Source organism: Oncorhynchus keta, chromosome 13, assembly GCF_023373465.1.
Source record: "Oncorhynchus keta strain PuntledgeMale-10-30-2019 chromosome 13, Oket_V2, whole genome shotgun sequence".
NCBI lineage: Eukaryota > Metazoa > Chordata > Actinopteri > Salmoniformes > Salmonidae > Oncorhynchus > Oncorhynchus keta.
Window position 1 is genome coordinate 42,173,028 of NC_068433.1, and position 15,866 is coordinate 42,188,893.

Consider the following 15,866-nt stretch of genomic DNA (forward strand, 5'->3'; position numbering starts at 1 on the left):
GGTAAAGATGTATCCACCAGTAGTGGCGTGGAAGACAGCGTCCACAGCTTCAAGGTAACATTCTAATCATTTACCCGGTGGTACAATGTGCATAGCAATGAGCATTATTCTTCGTTCATTTCAAGTGTGTGTGCAAAGGCATGTGGTACAGCAATGGTATTTTAATGTGGAACAGTTCAGATATTGCACATATTGCATAGTACACTGCTACATTAGTGAATTTATATTGCGTGTAAACTGCAATCTCAAGACATTTGAAGCTTGTCAGTGTATGGCTAACTGGAGACGCCATTCCCTCCAACTGCCCATTTCAGTGTGGGGAATCAGATGAATCACTTGCCTTCAGCGAGGAGCCCAGCTGCACCATCTTGATGTTTCCTGGATATGATTCTGATATTCATAAAACCTCCCCTGGTTGTCAATCAAAAGGTCCAGGTCACACCAACAGCATGGACACCTCCCCCCACAAACATGGCTCTCCTAATGCCTCTCAGTCCGTTAGATCAACAAACAAAAAAACACATCCCCCTACAAAAATAACAATACGTCCGCCTCAGCAAAACGGAGTCAAAGAAATCCACCTGAGATCCTGAGATGTTCGTCTTATAGATCCATGGGGGTTAACTCCTTCTGGGGCCCCTCGTTTGGCTTGTGCTCCCCAGACCCCTGTGCTAACCACATACTCAATGTTGTGGCCCTTTGTGGCCCTCCGAGAGGTATAGAGAAAGAGAAGGATGAGGGCCCTGGTCTATCTAGGAGGTCCTGTGTCGTCTCCGCAGAGAATCCACTTTCCCAGATAAAGCTAAGCACCACCTGTCAATCAGGCTGTGACCTGTGATCTGCCGCAGGCTTTTAGCTCTGATTTACTCTGCTCTCTAACGTTGCACATGGAGGAGACAGCCAGGCAGGCGGCAGTCGCAGGTGGTGATTTGGTGATTAGGAGAAAGAGGGGGAGAGAAAGGGGTGAGAGCGAGAACGAGAAAGAGAACGAGAAAGAGAGAGAGTTGTCATGGGCTGTGCAGGACCGTTTTAAGATGAAGACATTCACAGCTGGATTAAGCCTGTTATTAATTAATCAATGTCTGAGAAAATGGCCTCATAGATGCTACATTCTCATAATTGCATCAGGTCTGTAGTCTTGAACGACAAGCACCTCTGTAGTACTGTATCTGAGCCTCGCTTGTGTACGCTATAGACCTCTGTGTTGTTACTGTACACACTTGTAGGAATCTGACTCCTGTTTTGTGACCCACCTGAGCTGGATGTAGAGTATTTATAGTTTGGTAATCCCTGACCAATGGAGCGTGTGATGTTACGCTGAACATGGATTACTTGAAACTCATTCACCTTACACATCTAAGTCGTTGTCAAGCTCGTCTGAATGAATGGACCAAGGCGCAGCGTCCTTAGAGTTCTACATGTTTAATAAATAGTGGTCATTTGTCCAGGACGCATTGTGCCAGCTCTACACTCCAGACCTCCAGTGTGCCTCCACGGTCCAGTATATCCTGTGCCAGCTCCATGCACCCGCCTCCAGTGCGTGTCTCCAGCCTGGTACGTCCTGTGCCAGCTCCACACACATAGCCTCCAGTGATGATCCATGGCCCGGAGCCTCCAGTGATGATCCATGGCCCGGAGCCTCCAGTGATAATCCATGGCCCAGAGCCTCCAGTGATGATCCATGGCCCAGAGCTTCCAGTGATGATCCATGGCGCGGAGCCTCCAGCGAGGGTGCCCAGTTCGGAGCCTCCAGCGAGGGTTCCCAGTCCGGAGCCTCCAGTGAGGGTTCCCAGTCCGGAGCCTTCAGCGACAGTTCCCAGTCCGGAGCCTCCAACGATCTACGGTCTGGAGTCCCCGGCGATGATCTATGGTCCGGAGTCCCCGGCGCCAACCTACGGTCCGGAGTCTCCGGCAATGACCCACGGTTCGATTCCTCCGGCGATGATTCACGGCCCGGAGCTTCCGGCGACGATCCCCGCACCAGAGGCGCCACTGAAGTTGGCGGAGCCACGAGCGGAGCGGAGTCTGCGTCCCGAACCGGAGCCACCAACAAGGGTAGATGCCCACCCGGACCCTCCCCTATAGGTTCAGGTTTGCGGCCGGAGTCCGCACCTTTGGTGGGAGGGGGTACTGTCACGCCGTGACCTTAGAGATCCTTTTAATTCTCTATTTGATTAGGTCAGGGTGTGACTAGGGTGGGCAATCTATGTTTTCTATTTCTTTATTGGCCGGGTATGGTTCCCAATCAGAGGCAGCTGTCTATCGTTGTCTCTGATTGGGGATCATACTTAGGCAGCTTTTTCCCACCTGTAGTTTGTGGGATCTTGTTTTGGTACTGTGCTGTTTAGCCCTACTAAACTTAAAATTTTGGTTGTATTTGTTGTTTTTTCGGTGTTCATTGAATAAAGTAAGATGTACGCCTACCACGCTGCACCTTGGTCCGTTCCTTCCATCGACGAGCGTAACAGTCTTGTGCTATTACATTAGTTAACAGAGTTATCAGGATCTCTGTAAATGTCAAATTCTTCACAGCAGGTCAGAAGTGATTTGTCATGCAATGCACTTCTTATTAAAAGATGTGTGCATTCTGAACTAATGAGGAGATATAGTCACTAGAAAATGTACCTTATTTTATCCAATTTTATCACACTGAAGTTTTAAAATATCAATATATCAGATTCATGGCTGGGTAAGTAAATGGCGATATTAGGCCAAAACATTGGTAACCAAAGCTGTAGTCAGTGACGTGTGACTGTGAGAAAGAGAGAGAGTAATCTGACAGTGCTCTCTCAGACTGTTGGCCAGCACTACCCCTCTGTAATCTGAGATTACACAATGCTGCAACAGGTCTGCATTTACGCAGGCAGCCCAATTCTAATCTTTTGTCCTCTATTTGGTCTTTTGACCAATCCCTTTTTCAGAGCTGATTGGTCAAAAGACCAATTAGTGAGAGAAAAAAATCAGAATTGGGCTGCCTGTGTAAATAAATGCAGCCCAGGAAGGGTAGATCTGAGACAGGCCTAGTCCAGACAGGCACTGAGAGCAGCCAACCACAACAGAGCATTTGCCTTTAGCTACTGATCTAGACTAATATTTACCCCCACCCTCATGGTTAATGTTAGGATTGGGGGAGAGTTATCTGATCCTAGAACTGTGGTAAAGGCAACTCCTACACTGAGAGCAGTTGTGTCAGGTGTCCTCTGTGGTTGTTTGTTTATTGAGTGGCTCATGTTCCTAGAAGTTAAAAGCCTGGAGTGTCCTCTACTGGCCAGCAGGAGAATTGCAGAACTCTGAAGCACCTGATGAGACACAGTGCATTTGGAAAGTATTCAGACCCCTTGACTTTTTCCACATTTTGTGACGTTACAGCCCTATTCTAAAATCAATTAAATAATTTCACCCCCTCATCAATCCACACACAATACCCCATAATGACAAAGCAAAAACAGGTTTTTAGACATTTTTGCTCATTTATTAAAAAAAATCCAAAACTGAAATAGGGAAAGGGAAAAGGCATCAGTTGAAGGCATTGAGTTGTACAACTGACTAGGTTATCCCCCATACCTAGTCAGTTGTACAACTGAATGCCTTCAACTGAAATGTGTCTCACATAAGTAATCAGACCCTTTACTCAGTAATTTGTTGAAGCACCTTTGGCAGCGATTACAGCCTTGAGTCTTCTCGGGTATGACGCTACAAGCTTGGCACACCTGGCTCTGTCCGGATATACTGTCCCCGTCCACACAGCCAGCTGGGTTCTCAGTACATCGCGCAGACAGGAATACAGAACTCTCTGGGAGAAAGAAAGGCGGTGTTGTATGTTTCATGATTAACTACTCATGTTGTGATTGTGATAACGTAAAGGAACTCAAGTCCTTTTGTTCACCTGACCTAGAATACCTCACAAATCAAATGCAGTCCGTATTACCTCCCAAGATAATTCTCTTCGGTTATAGTCAGTCGTGTATATTCCCGCTCAAGCCGATACCACGAAGGCTCTCAAGGACCTACACTGGACTTTCTGCAAACTGGAAACCACATATCCTGAAGGTGAACTGCTCCCAAGGACTGTGGGTTCTCGTTCTCCGTGGCCGACGTGAGTAAGACATTTAAGAGTGTTAACCCTCGCAATTCTTTCAGACCAGACAGTATCCTAGCCACGTTCTCAGAGCATGTGCAGACCAGCTGGCTGGAGTGTTTACGGACATATTACATTTCTCCTTATCCCAGTCTGCTGTCCCCACTTGCTTCAAGATGTCCACCACTGCTCCTGTATCCAAGAAAGCAAAGGTAACTGAACTAAATGACCATCGCCCCATAGCACTCACTTCTGTCATCATGAAGTGCTTTGAGAGGCTTAGTTAAGGATAATTTCACCTCCACCTTACCTGACTCCCTAGACCCACTATATATTTACACACCACCCCAATAGATCCACATATGATGTAATCGCCATTGCACTGCACACTGTCCTATCTCATCTGGAGAAGAGGAATTCCTATGTAAGAATGCTGTTCATTGATTATAGCTCAGCCTTCAACACCATAGTACCCTCCAAGCTATTCATTAAGCTCGAGGCCCTGGGTGTAAACCCCGCCCTTTGCAACTGGGTCCTGGACTTCCTGACGGGCCGCCCCCAGGTGGTGAAGGTAGGAAACAACACCTCTATTACACTGATTCTCAACACAGGGGCCCCACAAGGGTGCGTGCTCAGCCCCCTCCTGTACACCCTGTTTAACCTTTACTGCATGGCCACGCATGCCTCCAACTAAATCATCAAGTTTGGAAAATAACCTCAACGTTAACAAAATGAAAGAACTGGTCAACACAGAGAGAACACACCTTTTCACATCTGCAGGACCGCGGTGGAGAAGGTGAAAAGCTTCAAGCTCCTCGGCGTACACATCACTGATAAACTGAAAGGGTCCACCCACACAGACAGTGTAGTAAAGAAGGCTCAGCAGCTAAATTAATCTTGGCCCCTAAGAACCTCACAAACTTTTACAGATATACAATTGAGAGCATCATGTCAGGCTGTATCACTGCCTGGGACGGCAACTGCACCGCCCGTAACCGCAGGGCTCTCCAGAGGGTGGTGCAGTCTGCCCAACGCATCACCGGGGCACACTACCTGCCTTCCAGGACACCTACAACACCCGATGTCACAGGAAGGTCAAAAAGATCATCAAGGACATCAACCGCCTGTTCACTCTGCTATCATCCAGAAGGTGAGGTCAGTACAGGTGCATCAAAGCAGGGGCTGAGAGACTGAAAAACAGCTTCTATCTCAAGGCTATCGGACTGTTAAATAGCCATTACTAGCCGGCTACCACCCAGTTACTCAACTCTGCAACCTAGAGGCTGCTTCCCTATGAACATAGACATGGAATCACTGGTCACTTTACATGGAACACAAGTCACTTTTAAACATGTTTACATACTGTTTTACTCATTTCATATGTTTATACTGTACTCTACTGTATTTTAGTCCATGCCACTCAGACAGTGCTCATTCTAATACTTATATGTTTCGTAATTCCATTCTTTTACTTTGAGATGTGTGTGTACTGTTGTCAATTGTTAGATAATACTGCACTTTTGGACCTAGGAACACAAGCATTTCGCTACACCTGCAAAAACATCTGCTTAAAATGTGACCAATAAAATTCGATTTGATTTGGGGCGTTTCTCCCATTCTTCTCTGCAGATCCTCTCAAGCTCTATCAGGTTTGATGTGGAGCGTCGCTGCACAGCTATTTTCAGGTCTCTCCAGAGATGTTAGATCAGGTTCAAGTCCAGGCCCTGGCTCGGCCACTCAAGGACATTCAGAGACTCTTCCTGAAACCACTGCTGCGTTGTCTTGGCTGTGTGTTTAGGGTCGTTGTCCTATTGGAAGGTCAACCTTCAACCCCGGTCTGAGGTCCTGAGTGCAGGTTTTCATCAAGGATCTCTCTGGACTTTGCTCCATTCATCTTTCCCTCGATCCTGACTTGTCTCCCAGTACCTGCCGCTGAAAAACATCCCCACAGCATGATGCTGCCACCACCATGCTTCACCGTAGGGATGGTGCCAGGTTTCCTCCAGACGTGACACTTGGCATTCAGGCAAAAGAGTTCATCAGACCAGAGAATCTTGTTTTAGGTGCCTTTTGGCAAACTCCAAGCGGGCTGTCATGTGCCTTTTACTGAGGAGTGGATTCCATCTGGCCACGCTACCATAAAGGCCTGATTGCTGGAGTGCTGCAAAGATGGTTGTCCTTCTGGAAGGTTCTCCCATCTCCACAGAGGAACTTTGGAGTGCTGTCAGAGTGACATTCAGGTTCTTGGTCACCTTCCTGACCAAGGCCCTTCTTCCCCGATTGCTCAGTTTGGCCAGGCGGCCAGCTCTAGGAAGAGTCTCGGTGGTTCCAAACTTCTTCCCCTTAAGAATGATGGAGGCTGTGTTCTTGGGGACCTTCAATGCTGCAGAAGTGTATTGGTACTCTTCCCTAGATCTGTGCCTCAACATAATTCTGTCTTGGCGCTCTAAGGACAATTCCTTCAACCTCCTGGTTTGGTTTTTTCTCTTACACTGTCAACTGTGGGACCTTATATCGACAGGTGTGTGCCTTTCCAAATCAGGTCCAATCTATTGAATTTACCACAGGTGGACTCCAATGAAGTTGTAGAAACAAGGATGAACAATGTAAACAGGTTGCACCTGAATTCAATTTCGAGTCTCATGGCAAAGGGTCTGAGTACTTATGTAAATAAGGTATTTCTGTTTGTTATTTTTAATAAATTTGCAAAAATGTCAATAAACCTGTTTTCAGTTTGTCATTATGGAGTATTGTGTGTAAATTGGTGAGGATTTTTATTTATTCAATCAATTTTAGAATAAGGACTGATAACAAAAGTTTACATTCCTGTACAATGGCAAAGGTGTCTAAAGATGTCGGAATTCAGGAATGACGTCATTGTTTTTAGCACTATTGTCATGGCTGTTGATAGAACTTAACCAAGGTGCAGCGTACAAGGTGAGCGTACATATTTCCTTTTTATTTGGGTGACGCAGACAAAACAATAAACAATACAAAACAAACCGTGTCGCTTAAGGCTATGTGCCATCAAACAAAGTTAACTTCCCACAAACACAGGTGGGAAAAAGGGTACCTAAGTATGGTTCCCAATCAGAGACAACGATAGACAGCTGTCCCTGTTTGAGAACCATACCCGGCCAAAACCTAGAAATAGAAAATCATAGAAACACAAAACAGAATGCCCACCCCAACTCACGCCCTGACCAAACCAACATAGAGACATAAAAAGGATCTCTAAGGTCAGGGCGTGACAACTATCCACAGATTTGTTTAAACTACGGCACACGACATGGTTCAATGCGCCAATATTTCAGCACCAAAGACTTTTTCTAAATGCCGGCATCTTGGAGCTAGAATTGGGATCATGTTGGCCTACACTGTAATAATGATGATACAAAAATGAACGCAGAATAAATTCACTTTGAAATGTCCCCAAAGTGCTCCTTTATTAAATGGACATTGTTTTGACCTATACATTTTACAACAGTGTTTGTGGACAATGAATGAGTGAATGAGTTTACATCTAAACCCTGTCCTCTATATCCTCCCCCCCCAGGCAGCTGACCTGGTCATTGAGCTGTCCCAGACCCACAAGGCCAAACCTGACCTGACCAATCTGGTGTTTGGAACTGTGTTCTCTGACCACATGTTGACCATAGAGTGGACCAACGCTGGAGGCTGGCAGAAACCTCACATCAAGCCCTTTGGTAACCAGTCTCTCCACCTGGCCTGCTCAGCCATGCACTACGCTGTGCAGGTAGGAAACACCACCTTGTTAGGCCTTGTTAGAAAGTTAATGTATCTCACGCTCATGCTGTCCATTCTTGCTGCCCACCTGATAGTAATGAAGACTAACAGTGGAAATATGTTGGTAGATTTATTACATACATTTAATTTATTTTGTACTAAAATAACTTAGGCAATCTATCAGTATTTTAAATATGTCTAATAACATCAACTAATTCAAGGATATGACAAAGCAGCAGGAGACAAAGTTAAAGGTGCAAAATCAGGTGCCGGTTCATTAAATTATAGTGTTCGAAAATGAATGATGGCAGAAATATTAACAAAAAGTGCGAAACGACAGTCAAAACAAACAAAAGGTCTGAAAACGTCCCAAATGAAAGGCTTAAACAGGCACGTGCAGCTAATGAAAGGCTTAAACAGGCACGTGCAGCTAATGTAACATACTTGGCACCAGCCTACCAATGAGCAATTCCAACACTGGTGTAAATGTACAGGTCCAGCATCTACACTACAGGTATGTATAGGACCTTCCCCATGGTTGTCACGTCTTACAGACCCAATTTCAGTGTCTTCAATCAGGAAACAGACTGTGCTGCTGAGATGCTGAGAGTTTGTGTTGAGAGTTTAAGATGAATGTAGTACACTTTAATTGTAGCTAGGATAAGAATAGGCACAGCTAGGATAGTTGAAAGACAGTGGGTTGGACATAAATGGCCAACACATGTACGCTCATTTGTACTGAAACTTACACACACACACACATAGGTTCAGGAAGCCAATTTCCCATTCTGGACCTCATTCATTATGTTTACATTTTTCCTTTTAGTATATTCACTCTGTTCAGAGAATGACTAGGTCAGTGGTTCTTCCTGTCTGCCAGTCTTAACCCCTGTCTCTTTCCTCTCCTCTGATCTCTGGTCAGTTGTTTGAGGGTATGAAGGCATACCGAGGTGCTGATGACAAAGTCCGACCCATGCTCAACATGAACCGTATGGCAAAGTCTGCAGAGAGGGCCTGCCTGCCGGTAAGAACACATACAGGCGGTGGTACTGAACAAACATCCCTGTTAGTGAGTACTTCTCCCTTGCCAAGGTAATCCATCCATCTGACAGGTGTGGCATATCAAGAAGCTGATTAAACAACATGATCATTACGCAGGTGCACCTTGTGCTGGGGACAATAAAAGCCCACTCACATTGCCACATATGTATCAGATTTTGACGGAGCGTGTAATTGGAGCTGTTGCCAGATAATTTAATGTACATTTTTTTCTACCATAAGCCGCCTCCAATGTTGTTTTAGAGAATTTGGCAGTACGTCCAACCTCACTCACAACCGCAGACCACGTGTATCAGGTGTCATGTGGGCGAGCGGTTTGCTGACGTCAACATTGTGAACAGAGGGGCCCATGGTGGCGGTGGGATTATGGTTTGGGCAGGCATACGGTAAACTATGGACAGCGAACACAATAGCATTTTATCGATGGCCATTTGAATACACAGAGATACCGTGATGAGAACCTGAGGCCCATGTTCGTGCCATTCATCTTCCGCAAACACCTCATGTTTCAGCCTGATAATGCACGGCCCCATGTTGCAAGGATCTGTACACAATTCCTGGAAGCTGAAAATGTTCCAGTTCTTCCTTGGCCTGCATACTCACCAGACATGTCACCCATTGAGCATGTTTGGGATGCTATGGATTGATGTGTTCGACAATGTGTTCCAGTTTCCACCAATATCCAGCAACTTCACACAGCCATTGAAGAGGAGGGGGACAACATTCCACATTCCACAGGCCACAATCAACAGCCTGACATGCGCTGCATGAGGCAAATGGTGGTCACACCAGATACTGACAGGTTTTCTGATCCACGCCCCTACCTTTTTATAAGGTATCTGTGACCAACAGATGCATATCTGCATTCCCAGTCATGTGAAATCCACAGATTGCTTTTCCTACGAGCACTGACTTTGCAGATAACTTTTTAATTGAGAAAAATGTACTTGCGACAACTGCGATATGTGGCTGTCTCACTAAGCTGTCTTAAGAGGAATGCACTAACTTTAAGTCACTCTGGATAAGAGAGTCTGCTACAGGACTTTCTGTAGTGTCTGCTGCAGTCACTGAATGTTCTGTTTGTTCATATTTTTGTCCCATTTCTCCTTTCCTGGCTCAACCTGTTGCTGAAGTAGCAATAATTTATTTGTGAATAGTTCAAGAGTTTGTCAACTACACTAGCAGGTTAGCAGTCTCTAGGAGTGAAGAAGCCATCCCGTGCTCTGCTTTATGTGACCCTGAGTCCTGTTGGTTCCTTCTTCAGTACAGGAGCTAAACCTGTCTCTCTCTGGGACGACTTCAAATACATCAGAGCCTGGAGAGGAGGGACAGGAGACCGTAAGATGGGAGGGTAAGAGGAGGGACTGGAGACTGTAAGATGGGAGGGTAAGAGGAGGGACTGGAGACTGTAAGATGGGAGGGTAGAGGAGGGACTGGAGACTGTAAGATGGGAAGGTTAGAGGAGGGACGGGAGACTGTAAGATGGGAGGGTAAGAGGAGGGACTGGAGACTGTAAGATGGGAGGGTAAGAGGAGGGACTGGAGACTGTAAGATGGGAGGGTAGAGGAGGGACTGGAGACTGTAAGATGGGAAGGTTAGAGGAGGGACGGGAGACTGTAAAATATCCAACATATCACAAGTTAGGATTGGAATTGGTTACTGTACCCTTTGAGTAAAGGAAGAACAGACATGGTAGTATTCTTTTGAGATGCAGTAAAAATGCTTGCTTTGCAACGTGTTCTACTAATTTGTCCTGACCCTAATATCCCCACCCTGCCAACACTACTAATACAGCTTTACACCAGATTCAACTCTAAAGAGCTTTGGATTTCATTGTGACACGATTTATGTACAGTACACAACAAGATCACGCGCTTGGTTACTCTAACGAACGGAACAGTGTCAAATCCTTTTGGATTACGACTCATGGAATTTAAATGTAAACGGACAACTCTCGTTTGTGGATTAAAATGAACATGAACATGGTGGTTTGTTTACAGGAACTATGGAGCATCTATCTACGCCCAGCATGAAGCAGTGGATTATGGGTGCCAGCAGGTCCTCTGGCTCAAATCACAGAGGTCGGAACCATGAACATGATCACTTTCAGTGTCATGGCCAATGAGATTAGAGATAATACCTTTGCTTTAATCGGGCTTTTGCAATTGAACAAGACCAAAGGAAATATGGGTTGCGTTCCCATGTTCAGACATTCCATGCATCAACCAATGGTTTTGCATGCCACACAATTTCTAGAACATATGACGTGGTTAGCTGATACTTAAAATACCTATCCAGGAATTGAAATATCTGGCATGTCTGAGCAGGGGAACACGACCATCCTCTTCTAGATCTGTTGATATGGTCATAATGTTACTGAACAGGAAACGGATCTTTGTGTCTGATTGTACAACAGCGACATCTAGTGGTTAGAGTGTATATCACCGCAGCTGCAGTCTTACATAGCCAGTGCTGTTCTTCACCTCTTCACCTCCTCTCTGTAAACCGGGTCATATTGGATATTCCATTGACACTAAAAGATCTGTTAAATTCATTTGTTCATCCAACGTTTTTCTCTCCAGAGGAGGAGCTGGCAACGCCACCTCTGGATGGAATAATCCTACCTGGGATCACGCGGCAGAGCATCCTGGAACTCACCAGGAAATGGTGAAATAACCTTATTCAAAAATGGATTAAATCGTTTTTTCCCCTCATTAATCTACACACAGTACCCCATAATGACAAAGCAAAAACTGGTTTTTAGATTTTTTTTTGCAAATTAGATTCTGTATACCACCCCTACCTTGTCACAACACAACTGATTGGTTCAAATGCATTAAGAAGGAAAACAATTCCACAAATTAACTTTTAACAAGGCACACCTGTTAATTGAAATGCATTCCAGGTGACTATCTCATGAAGCTGGTTGAGAGAATGCCAAGAGTGTGCAAAGCTGTCATCAAGGCGAAGGTGGTTACTTTGAAGAATCTAAAATCTAAAATATGTTTTGATTTGTTTAACACTTTTTTTTGGTTACTGCATGATTTCATATGTCTTATTTCATAGTGTTGACGTCTTCACTATTATTCTACAATGTAGAAAACAGTCAAAATAAAGAAAAACCCTGGAATGAGTAGGTGTGTCCAAACGTTTGACTGGTACTGTATATAGAGAGGGTAAGAGGGGGGCAAGTACAATGTGTTCTCTAAGGGTAAGACATAAGATCGTTCAACAACAACACAGGACACAAGCTAGGGGGCAACAGAAAGATAGAGGGTTGAACTTGCCATGGCACTCGGGGTTTAATTAAGGGAAAGATGGACTTGACACTCGCATGGACATACCACCAGGGGTGCTTCCATCTGCTACAGGGGCACAGGCACTATACCAGCGGCTATCACTGGCCATTAAACCAGTAGCCTGGTTGCCAGATCAGATACATGTATAGCATGACAAGGAATCTTGGAGGACTTGGCTAAAGCACAGGCAGATCTGGCAACCTAGATGCCACACTGGGGTGTGTGAGAGAGAGAGAGAGAGACAGACAGACAGAGAGAGAGAGAGAGAGAGAGAGAAGGGGGCATAGAGAGAGAGGGGGGGGGGAGAAGGGCTCTCCAGCCCTGTTCTTAGAGAGCTACCATCCTGTAAACTTTCACTCCAACCCTAATCTAGCGTACCTTATTTGAATAGCTGGTTGATAAGCTGAATCAGGTTAGTTACAACTGGGGTTGTCCCTCTCTCCTCCTCCACCTCCCTCCCTCCTCATCCACCTCTAAGGTGTGTGAGAGGTACCTGACCATGGCAGACCTGTGCTGTGCTCTGAAAGAGGGCTGTGTTAAGGAGATGTTTGGCTCTGGTACTGCATGTGTGGTCAGGCCTGTGGGACGCATACTCTACCAGGGAGAGGTACAAAACCACAACTCACTACCCTTACAACATATGGATGAATGAATGGATGGATGACTGAATGGATGGATGAATGATGCAATCAAGCAAGCGATCAAAACATTAGAATCAAGCACTTTCACGTTTAACACTTTGTCATAAACCGCTGAACAGCTACTCCAGAAAGTAGTATTTTTAAATTGTGTGTCTCTCTCTTTCTAGAAACTACATATCCCCTGCCAGGAGGATTTCCCCCAGCCTCTAGATGGATGAAGGAGCTCAAAGATATACAGGTAAGGTGGTCACAGACATCAATGCAACGTCTATTCCACGTTGGTTCAACGTCATTTAATTCAACCAGAGTGTGCCCAGTGAGACACGTGTGACAGAGGTCGATTGTCTATCAATTTGGATCCTTTTCGGAGGCGCAGCTGGCTAAGACGTTGTCGAGTCGGCGGTCACGTGTGTTGGCGAAGCAGTGGGTCACTCATTTGAGCCCAGCAAGTGGACGGGGACAGTGAAGGAAGCTATACTGTTAGGCACAGTGTCCTCTGTCACGCACGCAACCAGGTACGGATGCAGGCACTCACAGCAGATGTGACCTCTCCCACAGTAATGGTAACAGCTGGATGGACGTCAGGGCCTGCCAACTGTCCGACCTAGACTGATGTCATCCTCAGCACACAGACTATTCCATAGAGATACATACTGGATTCATCTCGATTCTGTCTCCTCTGTGTTAGTGTATCAGGGCGGTTTTGTATGAGTAAAGTGTAGTGGGTGTTCTGCCCTGTAGCTTGCCACATATCTGTATGTTCCACTCTCCATCGCCTTGGTTAAGAGCTGTAAATGGATACCATCCCACTCCCCCTGCCTGCCTACCAGAATACCTTTGCTAGTGGGGGTGTTAAACTGAGTGGGTCATTCATTCAGTGCAGATCTTTCTCAGTATCTCTCTCTGTCTGTCTGGCCGTCTCTCTGTCTGTCTGTGAGTTTGTGTTCCTCTCTGCCTCATATCATTTCACCCTGGTCAGGTGATTATCGTTTTCCCTCTAAATCTCCTCATCGCCACGGCTTTGTGTGAGAGCTTGTGTGTGTCTCCTCTGCCAAACCACTAGTGCCGTGTGTGTAGCTGTGTGTGTGTGTGTGTGTGTGTGTGGATCTGTGTGTGTGCGTGCCTGCCTGCCTTTGTGTGTAAACCTTATCTGAGTGTATGTGTGGCATTAGCGATAGCTTCTCTCCCCCTGTAGCTCATTGTGGCGCCGACACACAGCTAGACAGAGGAGATAGGAGGAGGTTCATGTAGTAATGGTTGGGCAGGGATGGGAGATAGAGCAGACACACAGTCCTGAAAGCTCTCATTAAGATGCCTGCTGTAATTACACAAACCTAATTATTGTCTCAGCCTTTGTGATCAAAGCCAAGATGCCGCAAATTACGCTGCTTGACCGAGAGAGAGAGAGAGAGAGAGAGAGAGAGAGAGAGAGAGAGAGAGAGAGAGAGAGAGAGAGAGAGAGAGAGAGAGAGAGAGAGAGAGAGAGAGAGAGAGAGAGAGAGAGAGAGAGAGAGAGAGAGAGTGAGTGAGTGAGTGAGTGAGAGAGTGAGAGAGAGAGAGTGAGTGAGAGTGAGTGAGTGAGTGAGTGAGTGAGTGAGTGAGTGAGTGAGTGAGTGAGTGAGTGAGGAGAGGGAGAGACGGAGGAGCCTAAATGAACAATAACATCAACAAAATGCAGAAAAAACTCGAGCCTGATGTTAAATCTGTTGACATTTAATTTGGATGAGAAACAGAATGGTGTCCGCCTCCCCAAGAAGAAGACATTGGGCACAAACAAACGCGTTGTCTAAGACGAGGGGAGCGAGGGATGAGAAGAGGGATGAAAGATGGGTTTACTAACACGGCCCTCCGTTTCTCTTTCATGTTAATTAGAAATTGCATTTCTTTTGTTTCTCTTCGCGGGTGCTTATTTATTTTCACGACTCTGTCCATTACAACTAATTTGCAACATGAGACGTAAATAATTGGATTTGTCTCCGCGGTTGTCGCAGTTCAGGAACATTCTGTTTTGATTTGGTCGTTGTTTTGTGTGTGGCTGAGTTCGCAAGATTTCTTGGGATATTTGTTCTTTTTTGTCTTGTGTTTTTGGATACGCCATTCACTGTGTTGTAGGCAAGGAGTTAAAACCGTTTGCGACTGCTACTGTAATTGTTGGCCTGTTGTTTTATGCCTGTTTGACCCCAGTTTACCTTTGACCTTCTGATGATCTTTTCTCTCATTGGTCACAGTATGGCCCGACCCAGAGTGACTGGTCTGTCCTCGTGTAACCAAGACACATCGGTGTGGGTATCTGGGACAAGCACACATAAACTGTATATGCATACAGTATACGCCAACATACATGCACACACATATGCAAGCACACACACACACACACACACACACACACACACACACACACACACACACACACACACACACACACACACACACACACACACACACACACACACACACACACACACACACACACACACACACACACACACACACACACCAAATAACCAGCCATCAGCGTAACCTCTATATCAGTAAAATCTTGTGTGTGGGCAAACTCTTTTAAATGTGCAATAATCTTACTCAGATTGCAGTATACTGGATGTTCAGTTTGAAATCCCATAGGGTCAGTAGCAATATTATTCCACTCTAACTCTGCTCAAAATGTGCACGACCTCCGCGTTCACACGCCCTGCCCTGCACATCTCAATAGTCTGCCCTGGTGTGGCAGCCCTGCTAAAGTGGGAACTCTAAAATATTACCAGCTGAAGATTTAGAGGAGTAACGTTAGCAATGACCAGCAACTAATGTTACACCACTTTGACTCAATAGACCTTTAAATGGGTCATGTGACATAGGCAGAGGTTATGTGATTTCAGTATCGTTACACGCAAGTGTGTGTTTGAACCCGTGCCATGCGAAAACCTTCTTTTTGAGTATGGTATTTCTATTTTGAATAGAGCATTTTAGATTTGTATTTTGAACAAATATAACCGTTTTAAAGTGAGCTTAAATGGCGGACCGAGTTTCTCAAGGAAAGCACTT

The 15,866-nt window shown here is 45.6% G+C and overlaps 1 pseudogene; it reads left to right on the top strand.

Moving 5' to 3' along the window:
- On the top strand, positions 1-15,091 carry LOC118392562 (branched-chain-amino-acid aminotransferase, cytosolic-like; annotated as a pseudogene).
- Positions 15,092-15,866: the final 775 nt, after the last annotated feature.